Here is a 17,619-nt window from a genome sequence, read left to right on the forward strand (position 1 = left end):
CTTGGGCAAAAACTGTAATTTCTGTTCTGGCCTTTTCTTTGGTGAAACAGAAATCTTTTCCTAAAAAGTGGGGATATTAATGAAAAAAATTCAGTCTCTGGCAAGGATGTTAACTGAGAAAAGGGAGCCAGATTTACTATTATTTGACTTTGGAAGATCTTGGGACATGTAATGATAAACCAACTAACCTGCTTTTAAACTAAATTTCAGTTATTACAGCTTTGAAGATTCAAGCCTTATATAACACTGATGAAAATGAAGTAAGGCTAGTGGATATATCAAACATTCCAAAGAAATTCAGTAGAGAACGAAACTCAATTGAACATATAACAGAACAAAATTCAAGATCTGATATTGAAATATAAAATAATTAATACTTTAAGGAAAACTTCAAAGGCATAGCCCACTTGAGGATAACAAAAATAAATGTAACCTTGTTATGACTGTCCCTGAGACTGTATACATGTATTGCACATTGGTTACGGCCAATAGCGAAATTCAAAGATTATGTTTGTCAGTAGGATTCTATTCATATCCAATAGTATATAACATAATAATTTATCAAATTAAAGTCCATTTACAAGCATTAAAATGAGCTTGTAAACTTAATGATTAACTTTGTGCTGCCAGAGAGGAATCCATTTCCATGTCCGATTTTCATAGTGGAAACAGAAGGATTAGAAAGTGGGAGTGCCTGTGGGGAGAAAAACGGGGAGGACTGTAAGGTGCTCTCAAATATTGACCTTCTGGTGGTGTATGACTTCAGCTCTAGCCTTACCTTAAGGAAAGAGAAAAGCTGTTTCCATGAAGGTCGCCATAAAACATTGCAGTAAATAATAATGCCACTCTGGTGCCCAACAGGAGATTATTCTCTCCACTGTGAAGCACCTTGGTACTTCAGGTCCTCAAGGAACACAGACAGCAGAACAACATGGCAGACACTTCTATAGAGACTCCCAAAAATTAATGGCTGAAATGTTGCATGAAGCTGGAAACTTTACATTAATAAGTGAGGATAGGTGTGAAAGGAGTAACGTGACTCCCTTAGCCCCCATCAACTTGGGAGGCCTAGAGAAACACACGTTAAATTAGAAAGCTTAAGGTAGAATGCTATCTTTAAGGAGATTATCATGTACTAAGTTCAATCCATCTTCCAATTAATAAAGTTATGTTTTGAATATTTGCCAGGTACTGATAAATTCGAAGGCATCTATAAGATGGCTTGACTTAAAATGAAATATGTGTGAAATTAATCTTTGGGAAATCCACAAGGTGTGCATTGCAGAGGTGGTGATCATCCTCAAGAGTGTTTACAATCATTGATTTGAGATGGAGCTGCTTCCCAGATGGGCTATTCTTGTACTTACATGCAAGGGTGAATTATAGTGGAGATTTGTTCATTTAAGGTTGTTGTATTTTCCAAACAACATTGGAGAAAGCAGAAACAATGAATTATGAAAACCTTAAAATTTACAATATACCAGAAGTTTTCAAGTTTGGCTGTATATCAGAATCATCAGAAGACTTTTAAAGATGCAGATTCCAAGGTTGTACCACCATTTAATCTGAATCACAAGGTCAAGTGGGGCTCAAGTATTTTTGTAAAAATTTCCCAAGGTAATTTTAATAACTTTCTATCTTTGGGAATCATTAATGTAAATATAGAAAATATATGGGAAATCAGAGAAAGAAAAAATCAATAGAGGTTGGAATTGTTAGATAATTCTCCATTGAAGAACTGAGATTTGGAGGCGGTATAACAGAAAGGATAAGATCTAAACCAGGGGCAAAGTTCTAAATGATACAGAATGAAGGGTGCATTCACTCCAACAACTATAAAAAGCAAACCCCCAAATTATAATGGCTTAAAACAACAGAAGTATATTTTTCTGTCAAGTAAAAATACACTAAGATATTCCTGGTAGGTGGACAAATAAATCATATGGGAGTTCAGAGGGTTCCAGGGCCATTCCAGGGCCATTCCTTTTTTTTTTTTTTTTTGAGATGGAGTCTCCCTCTGTCGCCCAGGCTGGAGTATAGTGGTGAGATCTCGGCTCACCGCAACTTCTGCCTCCCTGATTCAAGCGATTCTCTCACCTCAGTCTCCTGAGTAGCTGGGATTACAGGCACATACTGCCATGCCTGGGTAATTTTTGTATTTTTAGTAGAGACGGGGTTTCACCACGTTGACCAGACTGGTCTTGAACTCCTGACCTCAAGTGATCCACCTACCGTGGCCTCCCAAAGTGCTGGGATTACAGGCATGAGCCACTGTGTCCTGCCGGCCATCCCTATGATTGAATGAAAGAAAGGTACACCTGCTTCTTAAAACCTTTGACATGAAAAAGATTCATATTGCATCTGCTTACATTCCACTGGTGAACATTAGAGACATGACACCCCTAGATGCATGATGGGGTGTGAGGTGGGGACAAGAGCCTGCAAATCCTTGTTCCTGACTGGACAGTTGCCTCTTGGTAACACAGCAGCAGAGCATAGATTTGGGTGCACAGCAAATCACTTCTGTGAGAGTGGGCAACAAATTCTGAATACAAATGAACTCTCTTAGTGTTATTCTGCTACTGATACTAACGTTAGTTATGTGCATTTTATATTTTTGTGTTACTCTGCGGTTTCTGCATGACCACTTCTTCTCATTTTCTACTTTTCTTAGGTGCATGAGCTGGAACTTATAATATTGATGTGCTTATGAACATCCTTCATCAGACCCAAGGTTTGAATTTGAGTTGTGTACTTGGCTCCTGGAAGTCATTAGCCAATAGGCACACTGTCATCTTGGGTCATTTGATCCCCACAGGAGGGACTGAGCCACCAATGTAAAAGAAGATGTTGCCTGAACTCATTTGATTATTTCAAAATCTTGTTTTTCCATTACAAATAGAAAGACACAATAGAACCAGAAGGAATTCAGCTAAAGAAACATTCAGTGTTTATATGACCCATTTGCATGATAATGGAGTAACATTTATGACAATGGCCAAAGGAGGGTCCTTCCAAAAGGAAAAGATCTGAGAAAAACAATTTCCATACATAGAGTGCCAAGCAAGAGAGGGCATAAAACCAGGAGTTCAAGCCCCCTGAAGATATAAATTTTGTGAGATAAGTAGGTGTGTGAAGAAGCTAAAACTATTTTATTTCTTTTGTTACACATTTGATTTGTGTTAAGAACAATCAGTACTCTCACATAATTAAAGCAGTTCTGACATTTTGGTGTGTTTGACTGTTGGGCTATGCACAGAATGTTCCTACTGTCTTTGTTAATATATTTTGAATAAAGATGGGTTTTATATTCGTTTTGACCTTGTGATACTACCTTGATTGGAATAGTAGTGCATAAAAAGATAAAGGAACTTTACAATGATCAATCTTGGATACTAATGAAAAAATTGCTTATTGCCAAAAGGATAATGCATTTTGCACTACTCTAAATTGAGTGACAGTTTAGCCTGTTAAAATTATTTTTGTAGGGGCAATGTGGCCTGGGGAAAAATCTGTTATCTTGTGGTTCCTGTGGATATGAGCATATTACTCATGATTTGAGAATGTTTTAGGAAAATAAAATTAATGACATTTGTCAATATTAATCTATTTTTCTCTTTTTTGTACTTTTTAAAGAGAACATGGATATGTGATTTTAAGAAAAAGAACATTTAGCATTTTTTTAAAGAATATATTTGTCTTAGGGCTGTATTACATTTTTTTCTTCCAAGAATACTTCCTGTACTGAGCATGTTTTGTTTGGGATTGAATTAAAGTAACTGTTAGCTATTCTTTTATTCATAGCATAACAATTTGGCAAGTTCACATCTTATCTTCAGAACATGGCAAAGAAATTTTTAAGGACTTTGGGTAGCCAAGATTGATGTCATAAATTCCATACACAAAATTCAGGTGCTTCTTCATCAGAGACCATCACAGGCCCTCAATCAGGGTTTATTTAATAAGTCAAATTTATCGATAATTGTTATATCTATTGTGAGAGGAGAGGAAGTTGATTAGGCAGAACCAGGAGACTTCCCCCCCAAAAATTCAGAAACACAAAGGTACACCATGACCCTAGAAAGTTCAATCATCATTTCTTCAACAAATGTTATCTGATTGTGCTCTGTCATAAGCATAGAGTCTAGAGCAGGAAAGAAGAATGGTATGAGGCCTGACTTTGATGAATTTCATTCAGAAGGAAAGACAGACAATAAGCAAGTAAACAAAAGCTTGTAAATCCAGTGCTAATAAGTGTTGTAAAAAGGTATAAGGGTAAAGGGTTATATAGAGGAGCATTACTTTGTTTAAAGTCATCAAGAAATGTTTTCCCTATAAATCATATTTCGGCAGAAACAATCTCATATGGTTATCTTAGAAAGATCTGGTAGAAAGAAAAAAGTAGCTGGCATAAAGTCATCAGTGATGTCCCTCCCATGACAAATGAGGACAGGAAGCTATCAAGGCTTCCATAGTAATAACCCAAAAGTCAGAGATACTGTGTCTTTTGTCATAGTTGCAACACAGTGGGGTGAGGGACAGTTACAAGATCTGGCATCATAGGAAGTCTCAGTTCGGACCAGATAGTTCCACAGAAAGCCACCCAGAGTGAGGAGAGGCAACACAAAGCCAAACACAAGAGGGATCACACTGAATTCAGGGCTTACCAAAGAGAATATCACCTCTGCTTATGTGTAAATGCTTTATTTAAAAACAGAGAGAGAGAGAGAGAGAGAGAGAAAGAGAGAGAGAGAGATACTGCCTTTGTCTTACAAGTACTTGAAGTTAGGATAATGAGCCCTAAGAAAATCCCTGGAAATTATCCAATAATTATCATAAAGTCCTGAGTCATCAAGAAAAAAATAAATCAGGCTGAGTCTGTGCTATTTGAAAAAGTAGGGAATGTGATAATCCATTTTATTAAGATTTCATCCTCTGCAGAATGATCCGTTTCCTGAGAAATCTCCATTTCCTGGGAGTTCTGATCTCTGTGATTATACAGATATTTGTGTTCCCAGAATGTTCTGGTAATGAGGAAGGGTAGAGAGTAATTTGCTGAAAGGGAGCTAGAACCATTTTTTTTTTTTTCATTATTAACTGAAGACCATATTTCATTGTGATTTCCTTAGTTTTTACCAAATGTCCTTCTTCTGTTCCAGGATTCTAAGCCGGATACATCACATTTATTTGTCAAGTCTCACTGGGCTTCTCTTGGCTATGACTGTTAGTCAGACTTCCTTGGTTTTGATGACCTTTACGGTTTTAAGGCGTCAGGTATTTTACAGGACACCCTCTACTGGAATTTGTCTGGTGTGTTTTAATTTTTTTTTTTTTTTTTTTGGTCAGACTGGAGTTATGGGATGTGGGGAGGAAAACCACAGATGTACAGTGCCATTCTCTTCATGCCCCATCAAAGGTGCACACTAGCACCTTGCTGAGGTAGTGCTTGTGAGATTTCTTCACGACAGAGTTATTCTTTCCCTCCCTTTCCATTGCTTATTCTTTGAAAAGAAGTCACTATGTGCAGCCCACACGTAAGCAGTAATGAGTCATGTTCCACCTCTTTAAGGGTAGGGTATCTATGTAAATTATTTTGAATTCTTCTACTAGGGCTATTTGTCTATTCTCTCTCTTATTTATTTATTTTCTTATCTTAGTATGAATGTGTGGGTATTTATTTTATACTTTAAGTTATAATCCAATTTTGTTGACATTGTTTCTCAAAGTTTTGCAGCTTTGGTTATTGGGAACTCTTTCAGAAGGCTCCTATGTCCCTGTGAGGCAGCCCTATCAATGTAAAAAAAAATAGTTTTCAGCACTTCTTTCAGTATAAAATGTTCCAGACTTATCTTGCACATTTCCTGCCCCAGTCCTAGAAGCAGCTGTGTCACCAAGGATCCCTGGTTCTTTTTACTTAAGAATGCTATTAGGAACCAAGATCTGAACAAATAGGTGGTGTTTCCAGAATTTTTAATTCATACCCCATCAGGACACAACTTTATTAGCTACAGAAGAGTAGTTACTTTGCCTTTGGTCTTACACATTCCTCTCATTTCCAGAGGTGTCTAGATCCTTTCCCATCATCACCTTCAGTGATGTCATTTCATATATCTATAATAATTTTGTGACATTCTGCATTCTGCATTCTACTCTTGAATTCCATGATCTCCTAAATGATATTTTAAAATCTGCACCAACAGGATTCACTCTTTGTGCTTTAAAGTTTTGTGGTTTTTTGTGTTTTTTTGATGCAGTCTCGCTCTGTCGCCAAGGCTGGAGTGCAGTGGGCATGACCTCGGCTCACTGCAAGCTCCACCTCCCAGGTTCATGCCATTCTCCTGCCTCAGTCTTCCGAGTAGCTGGAACTACAGGCATCCACCACCATGCCCTGCTATTTTTTTTTTTTTTTTGTATTTTTAGTAGAGATGGGGTTCACCGTGTTAAAGTTCTACGGGTTTTGACAAATGCATAGACTATAATTCGGAATGGTTTCACCGACCTAAAAAGAAAACCCTTGTGCTTCACCTGATATCTGATGCTCTCTCCACTTGCTGAACGCCTGGCAACCACTGATTGTTTTAATTGTATCTCTAAGTTTGCCTTTTTCAGAGTCTCCTGTGGACTTATACATTATGTACCCTTTTCAGACTGGCTTTTTTTAACTTATCAATATGCATTTAAAATGTAATATGGTTTGGCTGTGTCTCCACCCAAATCCCACCTTGAACTGTAATAACCCCACATGTCAAGGGCAGGGCCAGGTGGAGATAATTGACTCATGTGGGCAGTTTTCCCCACACTGTTCTCATGGTAGTGAATAAGTCTTATGAGATCTGATGGTTTTATAAATGGGGGTTCCCTTGCACAAGCTCTCTTGCCTGCCTGCTGCCATGTAATATGTGACTTTGCTTCTCCTTTGCCTTCTGCCATGATTGTGAGACCTCCTCAGCCATGTGAATCTGTGAGTCAATTAAACCTCTTTCCTTTATAAATTACCCAGTCTTGGTTATGAATTTATTAGCAGCATGAGAACAGCTTATACAAAATGTATCCATATTTTTCGGTGGCTTGATAGTGTATTCCTTTTTTTGTCATGGAATAATATTTCACTGTCAGGATATTTGTTTATTCATTCACCTAGTCAGAACATCTTGGATACCCAATTTTTGGAGATGATAGATAAAGTTGCTCTAAACATTTACACGCAAGCTTTTGTGTGAATATAAGTCTTTCACATCAGTTGGATAAATACCTAAGATTGTAATTGCAAAATTGTATGGTAAAACTATATTCAGCTTGGTAGGAAATTGCCTGTCTTCCAAAGTGAGTGTACCATTTTGCATTCCCAATGGCACTGAATGAGAGAACCTGTTGTTTCACATTCTTACCAGCAATTAGTATACTCACTTGTTTTAGACCTTAATTATTCTGATAGGTGTATGTATAGTGGTATCTAATTTTTAAGTTCACTTTTCTAATGGCAGTGTTAAGCATCTTTTCATATGCTTATTTGTCATCTGTATATCTTCTTAGGTGAAGTGTTTGTTGAAATTCTTTGCTCATTTTTTTTTACTCCGGGCTGGATGTTTACTATATTGTATTGTAAGAGTTTTTTGTATATTTTGTATATAAGTCTTTTTGCAAACATTTCTCCCAGTATTTGAGTGGTCTTCTCATTTTCTGAACAGTGACATTCACAGTGTTGAAGAATTTTAATTTTAATAGACCCAACTTGGCCTTTTACTCTTCCATGGATTGTGTTTTTCTGTTGTACCTATCAGGGTAAACTTGTCCCTCCAGATTTTGAAGTGGCAGTTTGATTTCTTGGGTCCCAGAAAGATCAGTGATTTTTCATTTTGTCCAGCTTTTTTTCTTGTAAGGATGGGAGTGATGACTTGTAATTTTTTCACTTGGCAGAGCTGAAAATTAGAGTTCTCTGAACTAAAAAAAAATTAAAGCAGGAATAAAAATTTAAGTGGGGCCAGGCATGGTGGCTCACGCCTGTAATCCCAGCACTTTGGGAGGCTGAGGCGGGCAGATCACGAGGTCAGGAGATCAAGACCATCTGGCTAACATGGTGAAACCCAGTCTCTATTAAAATATAAAAAATTAGCCAGGCGTTGTAGTGTGTGCCTGTAGTCCCAGGTACTCGGGAGGCTGAGGCAGGGGAATCACTTGGATCCGGGAGGTGGAGCTTGCAGTGAGCGAAGATCTCACCATTGCACTCCAGCCTGGGTGACAGAGTGAGATTCCGTCTCAAAAGAAAAAAAAATAAAAATAAAAATAAAATTTAAATGGGTGGGCTAATCTTCAACATGGATCATTCACACACACTCACAAAAATCTGAAACCGATTTACTTCTAAAATGCATGTAGTCTCCAATCATCCTAATTTATTTTCCTTGTAACAATTATTACAAGTTGTATTTTCTAGTTGGTTCTGTTATTTCGTTCATTGCCTTACTCTACTAGCATGTGAGTATGTAGGAACAGAGACAACATCTATCTATTTCATCCCTCAATTCCTAGTGCCTAGATCAGGAGCTCAGTATACATGAGATCAATTATAAATATGGACAGCATTTGTGGATGATATATTACAATTACCAATATGACTGCCATTCTGAATATAGAAGAAAATGAACAAATCCATAGAACGTATTCTCTTTAATCAATCTCATTTACCAAAATTAGTTTTTTAGTTTTGTAAATATTTTATACAATACACCATATTTTAAAAAGAAGCCTGCTGCGACAAATATTCCCATGGACTAACAATGGTAAAATGCCCTGATTAAACAAACTGGTAAAATGCCCTGATTAAACAAACTATTAACTTTTCGTATTCGTGTACTCAAAAGGATGATTCATGGTTTTGCTAGTGTTTCTTACCATTTTGATACTAACTTAGCCTTTTGGTTTGTGTTCACTGCAATCTAAAATAACTTGGATATTTAAATATTATGGTGTCTTATTTCAGTCTTCCTTTATGTAAGCTCCACGAGGCCAGAATTTAGCTGTTTCCTTCCTATTCCCTATCTCCAATCATGTAGAATGATAATCACTAAATCAATATTGGTTGAATAAATGAGTCAATAAATCTGAAATAGGGATTATATGACTCAAGTGTATAAACAGCTTGATAAACTCACTGAGTATTTTTCATTTATATACAGATATGTTGACTTGTATTTTTATTCATATATCACTGGCAGCAACTTACAAGATTGCCTGTTTCAAAGTGAAGCAAATGCTGTTCCTTAAAGAATTTAAGGAACAGTATTTGTTTTAGGTAGGCATACCCGAAGGAATCCATTGTAACCATGTAATTTAAAACTCTGGACTTAAACTTTCCTTTTTATATATTTTTTGTGTGTCTGCATTAAAAAATACAATTATTTAGTGTGATATAAAAACATTTAAGCCTTGTTTACTAAATGTATCCAAATAAGAAAATATTTAGAACCATAATCTGGTTAGTCTGAAGGTCATTTGAAAGAAATATTTATTGAGCAGCTTTCTAATAAGTCTCATTTTCTTTTGTTGTATCCAGATACCCTTGCATGTTTTAGGTGCTGGATGAAATTATCTTATCTGCAGCAAACCTTGGGTCTTCCTGTTTAAAGTAATTCACAATACATGCTTCAATATCAAATTCATGAAGGAAAACATACATTATAATTAAAAGGAACAAAGACAGATGTACTGTGCATTTAAATAGCTGACTGATACTTGTGGAAAACATATACAATGAAATCAGTAGATAATATGGACAATTACCTATTTTTTTTATTCATCTGCCAGAATATACATGTGAGCACTAGGCTTTGAAGTCACTGGAAACTTTACCCAATACTTGTAAAATGCCTTAGCAGATTATATTGTATGAATCTATAGATACCACTGTACCACTATACTGTACTGTAGGCATTTGATCTACTTAGATCTTTTCATATACTTTGTTGTTGCATTTAACCTGAACAGATTCAATTGATATTATTTGTAAAAGTACCACAAATTGGTTTTGAAAGACTAGAAATTTCAACTTTACTATTTTCTTATACTCACATGAAAAGAGACTCAGTGGCAGAAATCTGTGACCTATTGAAATAGAAACTATGAATTTTCCTAGTAACTGCATTTTGACAAGATACTCACTGTATGATGAAAAGAGTTTCACTTCTCTCCAGTATATTTGCTTGAGAGTGGCATGTGATGTTGACATACCATATGTTTCTGGGTTCTAACAATTTTTTAAAATCACTTAGTGTGTTCATCCATGAGGTGAAAGCAATCATCTCACTCAAGCCCATTATACAAATTAGAAGCCTTTGTTCTTTTCATGTTTCATTGGTAGGCATTAACATAGACACTGTGAACCTAGAGCTGGAAGTAATGAAGTGAAATTGTTCACATCGTTACTTTAAATTGAAATGCAGGCAGTTCATCTACATACTCTTTTACCTGAAATATTAAAATACTGAATATCAAACTTCAAACAACAACAACAAAATCCCAGTACATTCTAAAGCAGCTTTTTTCTTTTGACTCAGAAGCTGTACCTGTATCATAATTTTTGAAAATCTCTTGTATTTTTCTGTAGTTGCTTCAGTCTCTAATTGGAGCTGCTGTCAAGAAAACCAACATTTTGAACAGAAAGCATATCCTCATGAAGCAGACATAACACTTTATTTTTATCTGTTACTAGAAATTAATTTTAGACTTATTATTAAAGGGAAAGGAGGTATGCAGCATTAGGCAATCACTAGTGATCCTGCACTGGGGAGAAAACCTGAACTAACCAATTATCTACCATCAAACTAGTTGTGTTTAAAGAAAGATCACAGTCCTACATAGGTGAGTATTTTAAAAGATAATATCTTAATACCAACTTTTTTGTCTGCTTCAGTGTAAGCGGATGTTAGGAGAAAATATGGCATTTTATAACACAAGTTATTTTAAAACAGATGGGCTGTGTCAATCTCCAAGACAGTTTCTGCACTTGTTCCTATAGAAATCATAAATGTGCCAGGAACTATGGGGGTGTCACACTAGCAAAATGTAATAAAACTTAGGACATTTGTCATTTTCTGAGACTATAACAGTAATAATTGTGCTTCTTAAGCTCTTTCCTACTAATCAAATATGCAGAGCTGATAGCTCTTGAATCTTTTTGAGTGTGTGCTTCGCCATTAATACTCACTGACAGAATCATAAAAATATGCTCCATCCACCACTCTAGTTTTACATATCGGGAAACTGAGGCTCGGCTGATTGCCTTACTTCCTATTTCACTGAGACACTAATAGAAGGAGGGGAACTTTCACAAATTCTTCCACCACATCTTCCTAGCTACCAGCCTTGCACATCCAGATTTGGCCTTCCTGTTTGACACCAGAGGTGAACTATTCATTCTCCTATCTAAATTCAGTCATTCCACTTGTGTGTCAGATCTTAATCCCTCTTACCCGTTCAAGGGAAGCACTACAGCAATTCTCACCTTCCTTTCTGGCATTATTAATCTTTGCTGTTTACTGGGTCATTTCATCAGCATATAAACATCCTGCTATTTCTCCTATCTTAAAAAGGAAGTAAAAGAAGTCTCTTTCTCAATAGATTCATTTTACTTGTCTTTCAGATCACCGTATGCTCTTAGTCTTCTTTCTCCGTTGCTTACTGCTTTATTATAATCTTTTTGGTTAGATCATTGTCTGGCTCCCTGAGCATGTACATGTTGCAGATCTACAAGGCTAAGACATCAGTTCTCTCTGCTCCTACATTCAGGCCCTATTACTCTCATCTGGTCTTATAGCTTTAAAGACCATCTATATGGTGACAACTCCCAAATTTAAATCTCCCAGCTCCTTTTCTGGTCATTTCATAACCAAATGACTACCCATCATGTCCAATGGGATGTGGAATATATGTCCCAAATTCAACAATCCAAAACTTAAGTCTGTTTATTTTTCCAAATAGCTATTCCACCACGGTCTTATCTTTCTCAATAGACAACTACCTTATCCTTCCAGATACACAGGACAAAAAATTAAAATGGATTTCCAGTCTTTTATTTTTCTTACCTACCACATTCAATCAATCAGAATATTCTGTGGCTTCGCTTTCAACATTTACCCAGAATCCAACCGTATCTCACAATTACATTACTACTAACATGCTCCACATCTCTATAGTTCCTCACCTAGACCTCTGTAACTTCTTTCTAAAGGGTTGAGCCAGGTTTAGGGATTTTGTTTCCCACGGAAACTCTTTCCAATACAACTTTCAGAGTGATTCTTAGACATATGCAGATACCATCATTTTTCTACTAAAATTCTTTAATAACATTCATTTTTTAGAGAACGCACAATCAGGAGTCCATATATACATATATGCATACATACACACAGGTGCGCGCGCGCACACACACACACACACACACTTAAAGATATGATGAAACTATACTACAGTATACACGAAAGTCCAGAGTATTGTCAAAGGGCATGCATAATCACTTAACTGAGTTGTGGAGGGACCGTCTACTCTGTGAATTGAGAAAAATGGTACCATCTACTCTGTGAATTGAGAAATGAATGGGTGTTATTCCAGGGACTGGGTGATGAGGTGGGAAGCCTGAGGGATCAGCACATGCAAACACTTAACATACTGAGCTTGTACCTTATGTTGAGCACTGTTTTAAGTATAGTTTATATCTATTTATTCGTTTAATCTCAGCAAACATTTTAAGTAAGTAGTGTTATTACCCTTATTTTATGTATGACACCTAGCTATTGACAGAGCAAGGATTCAAATTTACACAATCACTCTTCAGGGCTCAGGCACCAAACTACTGTCGTTAGAGAAGTTGGTGAGATCTAGATTCTAGAGTGCCTAAAGGTTCAAGTTAAAGAGATTAGATGGCCAGGAACGGTAGCTCATGCCTGTAACCCCAGCACTTTGGGAGGTCTAGGCGGACAGATCACGAGGTAAATAATTCGAGACCAGCCTGACCAACACAGTGAAACCCCGTCTCTACTGAAAATACAACAATTAGCCGGGCATGGTGGCATGTGCCTGTAATCCCAGCTACTCAGGAGGCTGAGGCAGGAGAATCGCTTGACCCCCCGGGAAGCAGAGGTTGCAGTGAGCCGAAAACACACCACTGCACTCCAACCTGGCAACACAGCAAGACTCCGTCTCAAAATTAAATAATAAATAAATAAATAAATAAATAAATAAATAAATAAATAAATAGATTAGACATTGTCCTGAGAGTCATAGGGGGCATTCTTCCTACTGTGAACCAAATAGTAAATTAAGAAAATGAACTGAGCAAAGGACAACTCATAGTACTATTTTCAGCTTAATAAATTAAGTTGCCTAGTCCTCCTAAATTCCAACTCCTTGTCCTCATTTCAAGCTAATATTCTCTTTCCCCATATCTGCTACCCTTGAATCTCACGTAAACTATGCTTTGAACATTCTTGAAGACATATTATTCCCAGAAACATGTGCTCACACACAAAAATTGCATATATTTTCACAGTTTTCATAGCCTGGATTAATAGTTCAAACTCTAAAATCCTATAACAATTTATTGTTTTCTGATCCACCAAGTTAGGTCTTTATTTCCTTTTTCTAAGGAAGATTGATTTTCTTTTCTATATAAGAACCAATAATCAATCACTTAGTGTATAGTTTGAATATCATAGGTCTGGGAAATTTCCTCTAAATCTCATCTTTCTTGTCAAATTGGTAAAAATAAAAAGTAATATGTTATTCGGGATGGTCTAGTTTTTGCTGCATTTCAAATCTCTAGTCTGATGGCATTACATATCAGGGATATATATACACACACACACACACATATTACATACCAGAGATATATACACACACACACACACATATATATACACACACACACATATATATACACACACACACATATATACACACACACATATACACACACACACATATACACACACACACACACACACACACATATATATATATATATATATATAAACGTTTTATGCAAAGGCCACTATGGGTCTGGTCTGGTGACTCTGATGATCAGACTGCTTCTATCTTATTATGCTGAAATCTCAACTGAGGCTTCTTTTTTGCCATAACAGGGAAAAAGAGAGGTGGAAAAATCACCTCCAGCTCAAAGATGTTTCTGCCTGAACCTGGAATATGTCATTTCTGCTTTTACTCCATTGGCTAGAATTTGTCATAGGGCCCTAATAGATTTAGTTTGTCATATGGGGCAGTCACTGGTACTTTCACAAATCACAATAAAACAATGAAGTAATGATCAGTTCATCTTTCCTCTGGCTATTACTGCATTATATGATAGTTTTGTTTGTTTGTTTTGAGACAGAGTCTTACTTTGTCACCCAGGTTGAAGTGCAATGCTGCAATCTTGGCTCACTGCTGTCTCCGCCTCCCGGGCTCAAGCGATTCTCCTGCCTCAGCCTCCTGAGTAGCTGGGATTACAGGTATGTGCCACTGGGCCCGGCTAACTTTTATATTTTTAGAAGAGATGGGGTTTCACCATGTTGGCCAGGCTGATCTTGAACTCCTGACCTCAGGTGACCAACTCACCTCGGCCTCCCAAAGTGCTGGCATTACAGGTGAGAGCCACCGCGCCCAGCCGGTAGTTATGTTTCAACATGTGTGTCTTCATTAAAACTGTGAGCTCTTGGAGGGCAATACTGCACGGTCTTTTTTTTTTTTTTTTTTTTTTTTCCAGTTTCTAGTAAAATTAAGATAGATTGAATTAATGTAGTCAAATTGCATTTGTTGGACATCATATGTGTTGTAGGTTAGGTGCCCAGGAAAGAGACCCTGAGATAGAGATTAGTGTTGAAGAAGTTTGTTACAAAGTTCTCTTGTGACAAGCAAATACGGGGGAGTGAAGACAGCAGTACTGGGCAGAGGGTGAAGTTGAGCTTTGATGTAATCTCAATGGAAGTCTCAGCTGACCCCACTGGGAGCTTGAAGGCTGAAATGGTCTTTTAGAGTTGTCTCAACTTGGGGCTGTGGGTCCAGTTTTATATCCCCAAATCAGCCAGTCATTGAATTCAGGCTTCCACAGAGAAGAGGGCCATGAAGAGTTCCTCTTCTGTTGAAAGTAACTCCCAGAGTAAAAGAACAACAGTCCTAAATGGGACATGTGCACAATGCAGCATAGCGTCGACTACCATTTAACAAACAGTAAGGGCACTTCATTGGACAGTGTGTTTGAACCGTCCTATGCAAATAATTAATATATAGTCTTACAATTCTAATACAACAGGAGTCATATCCAATAGTCTAGGGGACCTACATTGTTTAAAACTAGAAATCACTCTACTTGACAATTTGGGGCTTAAGAGTTTTGTGACTTTCACTTTGTTATACATCAAATTCTAGTCTGATTTTTAACTATACATTCAGTACTAAATGTGAAAGTTGTTTTCTAAGTGGTACACAAAAATTTCACATTTTCATCCTGACATATATTTACAGCCACAGCTACTCAGTTGTGTGGGCAACTTAAGCCTCTGAGTTAGGAACTGGTTTTATCACTGCTTTTCATCTATTCAAAAATAGTTTATATGAGCAAAAGCTAATGTCTAAATAGAATTTACTCAGCAACATAAAAGTGTGTTGCACGAGCAGAACCAGAATACAGTAATAGTTAGCTTTTTAATTGGCTCCAAAAATGAGAATGAGTTAGGATTGACTTAGCATTTAAACTGGCAGTATTAACATTATGAATGTCATGCAAATATTGTTTTGTGATACCACATAGTTTATTTAACTTTTTTTTCCTTATGTCTTAGTCAGTTTCAGGCAGCTATAAAAACGTACCACAGACTGATGGCTAATAAACAACAGAAATGTATTTCTCACAGTTCTGGAAGTTGAAACTTTGAGATCAAGGTGCCGGCATGGCTGGGATTTGGTGAGTTCCCTCGTCTAGGCTACAAACTACTGACTTTTCTTATATCCACACATGGCTAAGAGAGAGCAAGAGAGTTCTCTGGCTTCCTTTTATAAGGGCATTTGTTCCAGATAGGCTTCGCTCTCATGATCAAATTATCTCCCAAGTCCCCACATCATTGGGGTAAGGATGTCAACATATGCATTCTGGGAGAACACAACCATTCCATTCATAACATTGTATTTTTTTTTCTTCTATCTTTAAAATGGAGATTTTTTTTAAACCCTGAAATAAGACAATATGTGGTGGGTAGGATATGGATACTTCAAAATATCTCAGACTGGATGTGTTTCACAAATATGCCTGAGACCCTTTCCTGTGCATATTCACATAGAAAGCAGATCTATTAAAAACACAATTGTTTACCTTGAGCTAGATAGTATTTCAGTTTGAGGGCAGGTGAAATAAAACAGCAATAAAATATGCCCTAATGGAAAGTTGCTTGCAGTGCTTTAGGAGAAATGGATATTTGGACAAGATAATTTACTAGTTGCGATGTACTATAATAGATACCGATTCAGATTACCATGGGAATATATTATAGGAAACAGAAAATTCTGCATGTGGGAGTGTTAAAAAAGGTGAAGTAGCCAACTTTTCCATGTAATAAAGAACTTCAAAATTTCAGTGACTTATGATAACAAATGTGAAATTTCATATTCATAGTTCTGCAAGTCAGCGATGGTTCAGCTGATCTGGGCTTGCTATGATCAGACTAGGCTGGACTCCAAGCTTCCTGTCATGATCTGGTCTGCCCCATGTGTCTTCACTCTTAGACCTGGCTGAAGGGAAGTGACTACTGAGGTGTGTTCCTCTTATGACAAATTACAATGACACAAGAGGACAACACAAATCACATAAGCATGTTTAAAGACTCTGCTCATGTCCCATCCTCCTACTAACATTCCATTGGCCAAAGCAAGCCTCATGGCCAAGCTCAACATTTATGGGGCAAAAAATATGTCCCACCCTCACTAGTGGGTGATACTGAAAAACACATGGGAAATCCATGGATGCAAATTCTACAAAGGGTGTATGATTAAAGATTCAGAAGCAGTAGTACAATCTATCACAGAGTTTCAAAGGAGAGTCAATATATTTGATGTGGGTCTTAAAGGATGAGTAGGAGTTTACTAACAAAAGTCTAAACTAAACCCAAATCCGCCATCCTGCTACTGTTACTTCCTCTCTAACATTACATTGCTTAGTTTGAAAATGTGTAATTGATTTGTTCTTGCCAAACAACCACACCTCAGAACAACCTGATGCTTGTTTTTCCTTAATGCCCTGGTCCAACTCATTTATCTAACCTCTGACATTGGTCAAGCTCTAGATAAGACTCCTGTCGTCCTGTCATCCATGGCTTTTTAAATCACTATCTACAAAGCCTTCTCTTGTCTTTGAGACTGCTGTATCTTATTCTTAGGTCTGCGTAGCTTTCCAGCTTTCTATTCCATTGTTTGCAAATCTTTGGAAGAACTAGTATCCCAGTATTGACTCTGATTCTTTCTTGGAGTGTTGTGATGATTTTTTTTTTTTTTTACATGATACTTCTGCCATTCTTTTCTTACTCACTACCTGAGTAAATATGCTGTCTTTTTTTCTTTCATATTATAAATAATTATACT

The sequence above is a fragment of the Macaca nemestrina genome, chromosome 8 (genome assembly GCF_043159975.1).
Source record: "Macaca nemestrina isolate mMacNem1 chromosome 8, mMacNem.hap1, whole genome shotgun sequence".
Taxonomy (NCBI): Eukaryota; Metazoa; Chordata; class Mammalia; order Primates; family Cercopithecidae; genus Macaca; species Macaca nemestrina.